We start from the raw sequence: 11328 nt of genomic DNA, 5'->3' as shown, positions 1-11328 counted from the left end.
CCAACAAGATTTTTGCAAAAAAAAATTCTTTAATTGCAAGCTTTCAGGCACAAACACCCTTCATCGGGCATTGGAGAAAAGATGGTAAAAGTTCTCCTGAGTAGAAATGAAAGTTCATATTTCACAGGATTTCACAGCGGATTCAATAGATGGAAAACTCCTCTGGGCAGTCAGTTCATAGCTGATATGGAGCCTCTCACCTCATAGGGATACAACCTGGATACCTGCCACATATAACTGGTAATTCACTGAATTACGTGTACTGAGCCCCCTCGTCCACTGGATGCCACTACAATTTTTGTGTAGTGAGCCCCCTTGCCCACCAAGTGCTGCAACAATTTGCAGATATTTGCAGGTAATTTGCAGGTATTTGTGTTTAATGAATGTTTTAGGAGACCAGGTGTAGCTGCAGAGTCTGACATGAATCAATCTTCTGATGACCTCTTTTTATTATTTTGTAATTCAAAGAAACTGATCAGTGCTTGTCATCTCCTATTTCACTTGGTGTGGTGGGTGTCCGAAGGGCCCTGGGGTTTGTTGTGGGATTGAAGATCAGGGTGATTCATCCTGGGCTCTTCTGGAGATTGATCAGTGTGTGTTGTATGTGCTCCCTTCTCCATTATTGGGGATAACGTGGTGCTGGTGTACCCTGACCCCCTGGCCCTGTTGGGTGTGTTCTGCTATAAGCAATTAACCCACAATGGTGAGTGCAATTGCACAGCTTAGCAGCAGCTGTATAATTTTCCAGCCCTCTGCCCCCCACAAGTTAGCAACCAGGATGTTCACAGGACAAGTGGGGTGCTGGCTTGTAGTGACTGGCTACAATACTAGTAAATGCAAAAATACTATTTTAGTCATTTTAGTCAAGGCTAAAATACTATACCTGCCTGACTGGTTTTGAAGACTGACAGTTGTACTCCTTACCTGTCTGCCCTTCCCCCACCCCCATTCTTCTGCAACCATAAGAGAGTCTGATCCCTTCCCACAGCCTACCAGGTGAGCTGGGCAATGGGCCATGTCTGGGGCCTGTTGCCTGACCGTGGCAGGATCTGATGCTCTAAAACAGTGTTTCTCAACCCATGATTCGTGACCCAAAAGTGGGTTGTGAGAAGATATGAAAGGGTTGCAAATAAACTTTAAAGATGGATGACTGCACCTGAAAGCTTGCCTTGAACTTTTTTCCAACTACTCAGTTGGTCTGATAAATGCTATTACATCTACTCAAAGAACCTTGCCTGCCTATGTCCTTAGAATAACATGGCTACAACCAACAACCCAGCAAAGACGGATCAACAAACTTTAAAAATGGATTCTCCTTTAAAAGGAGAAAAATGTGGGAAACCATGGGTTTTCCCATGTAGACTGTCAGAGTTCCAGCCTGCAATGGGCTGCTTGCGGCCCCCCTGCCCCACACGCACCCCCCTGCCCCACACACTCATCCCCTACCCACACACAAGGGGGCTGGGGCCTGGGGGTGGAGGGCAGTGGGTTGGGAGTGAGGGTCACTGGGTCGGGCCTGGCCATCCATGTTTATCAATGGGTCCTAGTACAAAAAAGGTTGAGAACTACATTGCTAAAAGAATGGACAGACACCTGCACCCCCAACTGTAATAGGGACAGCCCCCTCCTGCACACAGTTAGGAGCCCAAGCCCAGGAACTGGATAAAATCCTTTGCTCTTCCCCACCCAGGCTGCAGCAGTCTGGTCCCAAGTGAAGGAGCTCTGAGAATCCCAGGTGAGACTTTGCTGAGACCTGCAGTGGGAACCACTTTACCTCCCTGTCCCTCCTCAGCCAGCCTGCTGGCCAAAGAGGGGCCATGGCTGAGTGATCGCCCTGCCAGCTGTAGTGGAGTTTGCAGTGGGGGCTTTACTCCCCCTTTACACCCCTCACCAGAGCCAGGAGCTGGGGCAATCACCCGCCCATGCTGTCTCCCTGGCCTGTGCAGGAGCAGGAGGGACAGCCAAAGGAAACTAGGACTTGGGGGGCAATGGGAAGGAACAGAGACCTGAACAGAGATGTGGGGAGTAGTGTCTGGGGTGGAGGGGAAACACTGAACACAGTGGCAGATGAAGATGTATTGGGGCCCTGGACAAACAGGATATTAGAGGCCTCCCAAACCCCTTTATATTGACACACACACACGCATAATGTATGTCTTTTTTCTTTATACCTGTATCTCTCTCTACAGATAGCTATATAGATGCATACATACACACACACACACACACACACACATACATATACACAATCTTTCTTTCTCTCTATATATAACAAGGGGGGGGACAAGGTTGAACTCCTCAAGGGGGACAAGGCTGAACTCCTCAACGAGTTCTTTGCCTCAGTGTTCCTAAGCGAGGGACACGGCAAGTCTCTCACTGGGGTTGTAGAGAGGCAGCAGCAAGGCGCCAGACTGCCATGCGTAGACCCTGAGATGGTGCAGAGTCACTTGGAAGAACTGGATGCCTTTAAGTCGGCAGGCCCAGACGAGCTCCATCGGAGGGTGCTGAAGGCACTGGCCGACATCATTGCAGAGCCACTGGCGGGAATATTCGAACGCTCGTGGTGCACGGGCCAAGTCCCAGAGGACTGGAAAAGGGCTAACGTGGTCCCCATTTTCAAGAAGGGGAGGAAGGAGGACCCAGGCAACTATAGGCCAGTCAGTCTCACCTCCATCCTTGGCAAAGTCTTTGAAAAAATTATCAAGGCTCACATTTGTGAGAGCCCGGCAGGACAAATTATGCTGAGGGGAAACCAGCATGGGTTTGTGGTGGGCAGATCATGCCTGACCAATCTAGTCTCTTTCTATGACCAGGTTACGAAACGCCTGGACACAGGAGGAGGGGTGGATGTCGTATACTTAGACTTCAGGAAGGCCTTCGATACGGTATCCCACCCCATACTGGTGAACAAGTTAAGAGGCTGTGATGTGGATGACTGCACAGTCCGGTGGGTGGCGAATTGGCTGGAGGGTCGCACCCAGAAAGTCGTGGTGGATGGGTCGGTCTCGACCTGGAAGGGTGTGGGCAGTGGGGTCCCGCAGGGTTCGGTCCTTGGACCGATACTCTTTGATGTCTTCATCAGTGACTTGGACGTGGGAGTGAAATGTACTCTGTCCAAGTTTGCAGATGACACAAAGCTATGGTGAGAAGTGGACATGCCGGAGGGCAGGGAACAGCTGCAGGCAGACCTGGACAGGTTGGACAAGTGGGCAGAAAACAAGAGGATGCAGTTCAACAAGGAGAAATGCAAAGTGCTGCACCTAGGGAGGAAAAATGTCCAGCACACCTACAGCCTAGGGAATGACCTGCTGGGTGGCACAGAGGTGGAAAGGGATCTTGGAGTCCTAGTGGACTCCAAGATGAACATGAGCCGGCAGTGTGACGAAGCCATCAGAAAAGCCAATGGCACTTTATCGTGCATCAGCAGATGCATGACGAATAGGTCCAAGGAGGTGATACTTCCCCTCTATCGGGCGCTGGTCAGACCGCAGTTGGAGTACTGCGTGCAATTCTGGGCGCCGCACTTCAAGAAGGATGCGGATAACCTGGAGAGGGTCCAGAGAAGGGCAACTCGTATGGTCAAGGGCCTGCAGACCAAGCCCTACGAGGAGAGACTAGAGAACCTGGACCTTTTCAGCCTCCGCAAGAGAAGGTTGAGAGGCGACCTTGTGGCTGCCTAGAAGTTCATCACGGGGGCACAGAAGGGAATTGGTGAGGTTTTATTCACCAAGGCGTCCCCGGGGGTTACAAGAAACAATGGCCACAAGCTAGCAGAGAGCAGATTTAGACTGGACATTAGGAAGAACTTCCCAGTTCGAGTGGCCAAGGTCTGGAACGGGCTCCCAAGGGAGGTGGTGCTCTCCCCTACCCTGGGGGTCTTCAAGAGGAGGTTAGATGAGTATCTAGCTGGGGTCATCTAAACCCAGCATTCTTTCCTGCCCGTGCAGGGGGTCGGACTCGATGATCTATTGAGGTCCCTTCTGACCCTAACATCTATGAATCTATGAACACATCTCTCTAGACAGACACACAGACAGAACGATCTGTACCTAATCACCAGGGATCTTAGTTTTCTCTGATTTAAAAAAAATCCCCAGTTTTCCGTTAAAAACAAAAAAGTAACCCCAAATCTACATTTTTCTGTGATTTAAATGAAACACCACTAATACATAGATATATCTATAGTGGTGTTTCATTTTAATCACTGGAAAATGTGGATTTGGGGTTACTTTTTTAACTGAAAATTGGGGATTTTTTTTTTAAATCAGAGAAAACCAGGATCTCTGCTAATCACTCCCTGGAAGAGCTCACACATCCCCTCAGGAGCTGCCATCACTTGGGAGAGATGCAGGCCCCTCTAACCGCAGCCTTCTCAGGGGTCGAGAACTGCAGGAAGTGTCCCGGGGGTGGTGAGATTCCCCTTCTTTGCAGCTGGGTAGCGAGCAGCAGGGGCAAATCATCACGGCTACCTCCCCGCCACCTCCCATGCCCTGGCCAACCCTAGCCACCACCTCCCCCAGCCCTCACCTGTTTAACATGTGATGGAGCTTGAGTGGCTCCGAGGATTTTCCCCTGCAGGCTGGGGAGCATGATGGGCCCCTGTCCCTAGGGGGCACCTTGCATTAATTCCCCTCCCCCACTGACTGAACACTTTGCTCACTTCCAGCAAACACCTGCCTTTGCACTGGCCTTGGCAAGGCTGGAGACAGTGCTGGGGAAGCTGAAGAGACCCCTGGTCTCCATGGTCCTGGATGATTGTGGGGACTGACTGGTGCTGGCGGGTGTCACAGATCACCCAGAGGGACTCCTCACTGTCACAGTCTTTACATGCAATATTGGATCAGTCCTTAGGGCATGCCACTTCAAGGCAGGGGCCCAAGCTCCACCAACGTGGACCAGGCCTTGCAGTGCTGCTCCGACCACGTGCATTGGGAAGTGAGCTCCTGCTTTCCCAAAGGCCTCTCGGCTGGCAGCGGGGATACAGCCTCTGTAACCAGGGAAGTTTCTCTTTGTGCATTTTCATGTCTCTGAGCTTCCCAAATTCTTCCCCTGGCTCCTGGCTCCTCATGGGCTCTGCCCCAGCTGCACCTATACCCACCTGTGCTGCTCCATGCTCACCTCCATGAGCTCCCCCTGCTTTGGAGACCTGTCCAACCCATCTAACCTGCATGGATCAGGAGCCAAGGACCTGTCTCCTCCCATCTCCCTGGGAGCATCCTAGGCTGCTCCAGGCCAGCAGGACCTTCTTTAGATTCATAGATTGTAGAGTCGGAAGGGACCACAATGGATCATCGTGTCCGACCCCCTGCCCCTGGCAGGAAAGAGGACTGAGGTCAGATGACCCCAGCCAGGTGACTATCTAGCCTCCTCTTGAAGACCTCCAAGCTAGGTGACAGCACCACCTCTCTTGGAAGCCCATTCCAGATCCTGGCCGCCCTTACTGTGAAAAATGTCTTCCTAACATCTAACCTAAATCCACTCTCAACTAGTTTACACCCGTTATTCCTAGTCACTCCCTGGGGCGCCTTAGTAAACAGTGCTTCCCCTATTCCCTGTTGACCTCCCCTAATAAATTTATAAGCAGCCTCCTTGCTGCTCCGCTCTGTTCAGGGTTGCTGCACCCTTGGGTGGTGAAGGGAACTCACAGGTCAGACCTGGTGCTGCTGGCACAGGGAAAGCCCTCCTCCTGCCCTGCACTGGCACTGCTGAGGCAGCTACATGCTTCACATGTGGGAGAGGAGAGAGGAGGAAGAGTCAGTCCCACCATCCTGTTCATGGAGCTGGAGCTGAGCCCCAGGGACTCTGCCATGCCTGCAGTGGAGGTCACTGCTCTGGGCAGAGGCCCCATAGATGTTGCTCCCTGAGGACCTGGGTCTGGATTCAGGGTTAAGGAGAGGAGGAGGCAATACCAGGGCAGTCTGCTCCAAGCTGTGAGATGGGCTTCCAGAGGGCACCAGGAGAGCAGGAAAAGCCAATGTGATGAGCACTGGTCCCCATTGATCGTTGCCACACAGCACGACAAGGCCCAGCCAAGACTGGGATCTTTCTGCCAGGCAGTGGAGACGTGTAGGGGGTACATGGCAGTGCATGTGCACCTCCTGAGAGTACCAGTGCACCCCCGATCATCTGTGCTCACTGCTTAGGTGATAAGCGGGGGGGGGGCAGGCATTAGCGCCAGTGCCCCCCGCCCCCCGCCCCCCGCGATTGCTGCAGCTGCTCCTGGAAGTGGCCGCAGTGATAAGCCAGGGGGGATCCCCCTCCAGACAGTGAGATCTGCTCTGGGGGAATCCCCCTCCAGGCAGAGAGATTGGCTACGGGGGACTGCCCCGGGCAACAAAACTGGTTGCAGCAGGGGCATGTGCCCCCCCTGATTAAGATGGCACTGTTCACCCATGTTGCTGGGGGCTGCCCACCTATGTGAGAGTGACCAGGGCAGCTCCCCCCAGCACTGCCCATTCAGAGCCTGCTGCCACTTGAGCACAGGGCTGTGCAGGTCTTGGGGGGCAAACCCCACACATGGACCCTGTCCTGACCTGCAGCAAGAACACACGGAAGCCCTCCCCCACAGCCCAATGTGTATTCACTCCCCACTGGCACCAGGTTCCTCCTCTGCCCCTGCACAGACCTCGGGACACCCCCAACCCAAGCCCCAGCACCACCTGGAATGGAGCAGCTCCTTGTCCTGTCCATTCCCCAGCCCCTGCCTGCGGGACCATCCCAGAGACCCTGCAGCCCTGAGGATTGCTTCATCCTTATCCCACAGCCTCTACCTCCCTGTGCCATCCCTGCCCTCCCTTTTTCTATTAAGAAGCGAAGCTGGTGGTGTCCCACAGACACTGCCCATGTCTTGCCCTGGGTATGTCCCACTGCCAATTGGAGCTCCAGCAGAGGAAGTGAAGAGCCCCAGGGCAGAGAGCAGCACCAGAGGGCATGTGCAGGCAGTGAGAGGGGCTGTGGGGGGGCAGTGGGGAGCTGTGTCCCCTGTGGATGTTGCAGATTAAAGCAGGTGTCGGACCTCGATATCCTGTTTCTGGCAGTGCTTAAAGAGAGTTAGTGAGTGGGTACTGGATGCAGAATAACTAACCGGGATTTGGGGAATGGATCCAATGAACTCAAGGTTTCTACTAGGGGCTTGGTGGACAAGGGAGGACGGGCACAGCCCTGAGGTCTGCCCAGCCCTGATGGCCCAACTGTCCCCACACAGAGCAGCCTTGGGGTCATCCTCACTTTCCCTCCTGCCCCACACAAACTATGGGGATCCAGCTGGCTACAGAAACCCTCTGTCACAGCTCCCCCTGCCAAGGCTCACACCTGCCCCCAACCTGCACCACATCCTGCAGTCCCTGCCTTCACCCAGCATAGCCCAGGTCCCCTCCCCATGGCCCCTCCAGTGCTCCCACAGCACTGACTCCCCATGGCATCCACAGGGTACAGCCCCACACTGCTGCTGCCCACCCCACTGTGCAATGCAAAGATGGGGGTGGGCTGAGAGGCATGTGCCAGGGTGTGTGGGGAGGGTCAGGCAGGGCATGAACACACTTCTAGCCCTGGGCAGGAGCCTGTGGAGCCACCCACATGTCCCATCCTGGGGGAGGACTCTCCCTGGCATTGGGGCTCATCCCGAGCTGGATGAGCATCGCTGCCCCACGAGTTTTCCCTGTGCCACGGGGAGCAGCTCCCCTGCACTTCCTGCTTCTGGATCGGGGGGGGGCAGGAGCAAGTCCCAGGGTGCAGGGGGTCTGGGCTGATGCCCCCAGGCAGGGTGCAGCAGTGCCTGGGTGCAGGCAGGGGCAGCGCAGGGGGCGAAGAGGGGGCAGCCCCCACAGGTCTGTGCAGGGTCAGGGCAGGAGCCTGGAGGCTATGGGGGGAGTAGCCACTGGGTGGAGGGGCACTGTGTGGGCCAGATGCAGATGGGCTGTGGGGGTCAGAGGTAATTCAGGATGGAAAGAGCTGAGCTGTTCCACTCAATTGGGAGCTGAAATTTAGGAGTTAGTGTCCAAAGTGCTGGCTTTCCCAGCAAGAATCCAGCTTTGAACTTCGCTCTTATTCCCTCCTCCCGTTTCCTTACTGCCAACTGCATTTCTCAATGGACAGCTGACCTTTTTTGTCAAGACTGAAGTAAAATTAAAGCATTAAATATATGGGGTTTCTCTTTCTTGCACTAATCATTTTCCTTGCTGGGCAAGGCAAGGGGTGAAGGCTTCACTTCTGTTCATCTTCCTTTTATTTGTAGCATCCTCTCAGTGCTGTTGAAATAATCTAAAGAGTAATTCTCAGCCAGGGTGATTGGGCACCCTGGGATACCATGAGATATTTTTAAGGGTGCCACACACTATTAGCACTGCTAGTTGTGTATACGTTTATACATGATTCATAAAATAAATCCAGAAGTTTCAGGAAGGAATCCATAATGCCAAAATAAGCTGACCTATTCTGCCCTTTCTGAGATCTTTGCACTGGAAGATCTGTTTTGTTTTGTTTTTAAGTCAAGAAATCAGTGAAGGTTACCAACAAACATCTTTCTCAAGGACAATATTGAGTTGTTAAGGCACGCAAAACATTTACTACAAGCTGCTGCACTGGCTGGGAATTGAACCCAGGTCTCCTGCATGGGAGGCAGGAATTCTACCATTGAACCACCAGTGCTTGGGCAGGAAAAATTTTTGTCCAAGTCCTTAAAAAAAAAAGGTAACGCTGATCCTTCCTTCCATTCTGATTCACTCCAAGTAAGAACAAGTACAACGTTTTGGGTGATCTTCACTCTCGTGATCCAAAGCTGATCAAGTATCACTGGCCACAACTGAAAGAAAAGCCTGCAGTAGAAAAAGAGGAAACACTATAACCGTGGGGACGTGATTGGGCTACTTTTTGTGTGTTTGTTTCTTTGTCTTGGCTGCCACGAGGACCCCAAATCCCTTCCTGAGCTCCTGCTCTCCACGTGACTCCCTCCTTCCCTGCGATGGGTGCTGCGGGGATCCTGCAGTAATTAAAAGCATCCAGGATGTGGGCGCCCAAGGGGCCGGATGGACATAGCAGAGACTCCCACCTGTCTGGTGTGTGTGCCACAGGCCGGGCATTTGGCTGCCCCTTTTCCTTTTCCTGTCTTGATTCTTGCAGGAATCCTTCCCTGGCCCCAGGGCAAGAGGAGGGAGATGACCATGTAGCGAGGGAGAGCTAGCCCCGAGCAGAACAGCTTTCATGGGGAGTTTGCCTCCTCTCGGCATCTCCCCTCAGTCTGGGAGAGGAGAGCGTGAGTTCCCAGCTCCAAGGGCCCAGGGCTTCCTTCCACCTTTGTTTCAACACACGTGTCACACAATCAGTGCTACACACTCGTGCACTCATGGCATACCAGTGACACAAAAATGCATGTGTATCACCTGCTAATCAGAGTTGGGGGAATTGGAGGAGTTGATCCATCCTGGTGCTACAGGGCAAGATGGAGTGCTGACCCAGCCTGGAGAAGTGGAGGGGTGGGGGAAGAGCAATTAATCCTATTTGACCCAGACCTATGCATTTCAAATGCACTGGTGGGGATGCAGACAGAATGCTTGGACTGGTGTGGTCTCCATGGGGCCTGGCTGAGGGTCCAGCATAGAGTCATAGATTGTAAGGCTGGAAGGGACCTCAGAAGATCATTAGGTCCAGCCCTCTGCACCAGGCAGGAAGGACAGGTGGGGTCAGGTGAGTCCAACAAGGTGACTGTCCAGTTTCCTCTGTAAGATTTCCAGGGTAGGCTATTGCATCACTTCTGGAGGGAGCTTATTCCACAGTCTGGACACCCTGACTGTGAAAAAGGTTTTCCTAATGTTGAGCCTAAAACAGCCTTCCTGGAGTTTGTAGCCATTACTCCTCATTCTCCCAAGGGCACCCAGATGAACAGTCATTCACCAAGTGCCTGATGCACTCCCCTGACATAGCGGTAAGCTGCTACCAGGTCCCCTCTCAGTCTTCTCTTTTTCAGGCTGAAGAGTTCCTGGTCCCTCAGCCTTTCCCCATATGGTTTGCCTTGCAAGTCTCTAATCATACAGGTGGCTCTTCTCTGGACTCTCTCAAGTTTTACCACATCTTTGTTAAAGTACAGTACCCAGAACTGGATGCAGTACTCCATTTGGGGTTTCACCAGTGCCAAGTGGAGCAAAAGAATCACCTCCTTGGTTTTGCTGGAGATGCATCGATTGATGCATGCCGGAGTATTATTTGACCTGCTGGCAACAGAGTCACATTGCCAGCTCATATTCATGCTGTGGTCTATTATTACCCCCAGGTACTTTTCATTCATACTGCTGCCAAGCCTGTAGGTGTTCAGGGTATTGTTCATCCCCAGGTGGAACACTTTGCATTTCTTGAAGTTGAACTTCATCTGGTTCTGACTTGTCCAACTTGCTAGCCTGCCTAGATCCACCTGTATTTGTAGCCTATCTTCAAGCATGACCACACTTCCTCATAACGTGGTGTCATCTGCAAACTTGGCCAGTAAGCTGTTCACCCCCTCATCCAAATCATTGACAAAGATGTTGAAAAGTACAGAACCAAGCACCAACCCTTGTGGGACACCACTGCCCACTTCTCACCAAGACAACACAGATCCATTCATTAGGGCTCTCTGGGTCCTATCCTGCAGCCAGCTTCATACCCACCTAACCATCTCAAAGTTAAGCCCACTATCTTCCAATTTTCTCATGAGAACATCGTGAGATACCAGATCAAGAGCTTTTCGGAAGTCAAGGTATACAATGTTAACCTCTTCTCTCTTATCCAGGTGGCAGGTTACCTGATCATAAAAAGAGATGAGATTGGAAAGACAAGACCTGCCCACCACAAAGCAATGCTGGCTTTCATTCAGAATCTTAACTTCTGCAAGCCTATCGCACGTGGACTCTTTAATGAATTTTTCCAGGATTTTCCCTGGGATAGAAGTTAGGCTAATTGGCCTATAGTTACCCAGGTCCTACCTTCTTGAAGAAGGGCACAATACTGGCCCTCTTCTGGTCTTCAGGGACCTCTTGAAAGCTCCATGAGTTTTGGAAAAGTTTCACCAGGGGCTCCATGATGACATTGGCCAGCTCCTTCAGCACCCTCGGATGGAGTTCATCCAGTCCTGTTGACTTATATATGTCTAATTTCTTTAATTGGTCACACACCAGTTCTATAGCAACAGTAGGGAGGCAGTCATTTCTGTCCTGCTTATTCTGTACCCTATCCAGCATGATTTTCCACAGGGCGTGGTGAAATACCAAGGCAAAGTAGTCATTTATGAGTTCAGTTTTCTTCCGAGTATTGGTAACCAGCTGCCCTGAGTTGTTGAGCAGTGGCCCATGTGGTGGGCCA

The 11328-nt window shown here is 52.2% G+C and overlaps 1 non-coding gene across 1 annotated transcript; it reads right to left on the bottom strand.

Moving 5' to 3' along the window:
* Positions 1-8575: 8575 nt before the first annotated feature.
* TRNAG-CCC (transfer RNA glycine (anticodon CCC)) lies at positions 8576-8646 on the bottom strand. Its single transcript has one exon. It is a non-coding gene; the product is annotated as a tRNA-Gly (tRNA).
* Between the last annotated feature and the right edge of the window lie 2682 nt (positions 8647-11328).

The sequence above is a fragment of the Alligator mississippiensis genome, chromosome 1 (assembly GCF_030867095.1).
Source record: "Alligator mississippiensis isolate rAllMis1 chromosome 1, rAllMis1, whole genome shotgun sequence".
NCBI lineage: Eukaryota > Metazoa > Chordata > Crocodylia > Alligatoridae > Alligator > Alligator mississippiensis.
The sequence above is the reverse complement of the archived record's forward strand: the minus strand, read 5'-3'. Positions and strand labels throughout refer to the sequence as shown.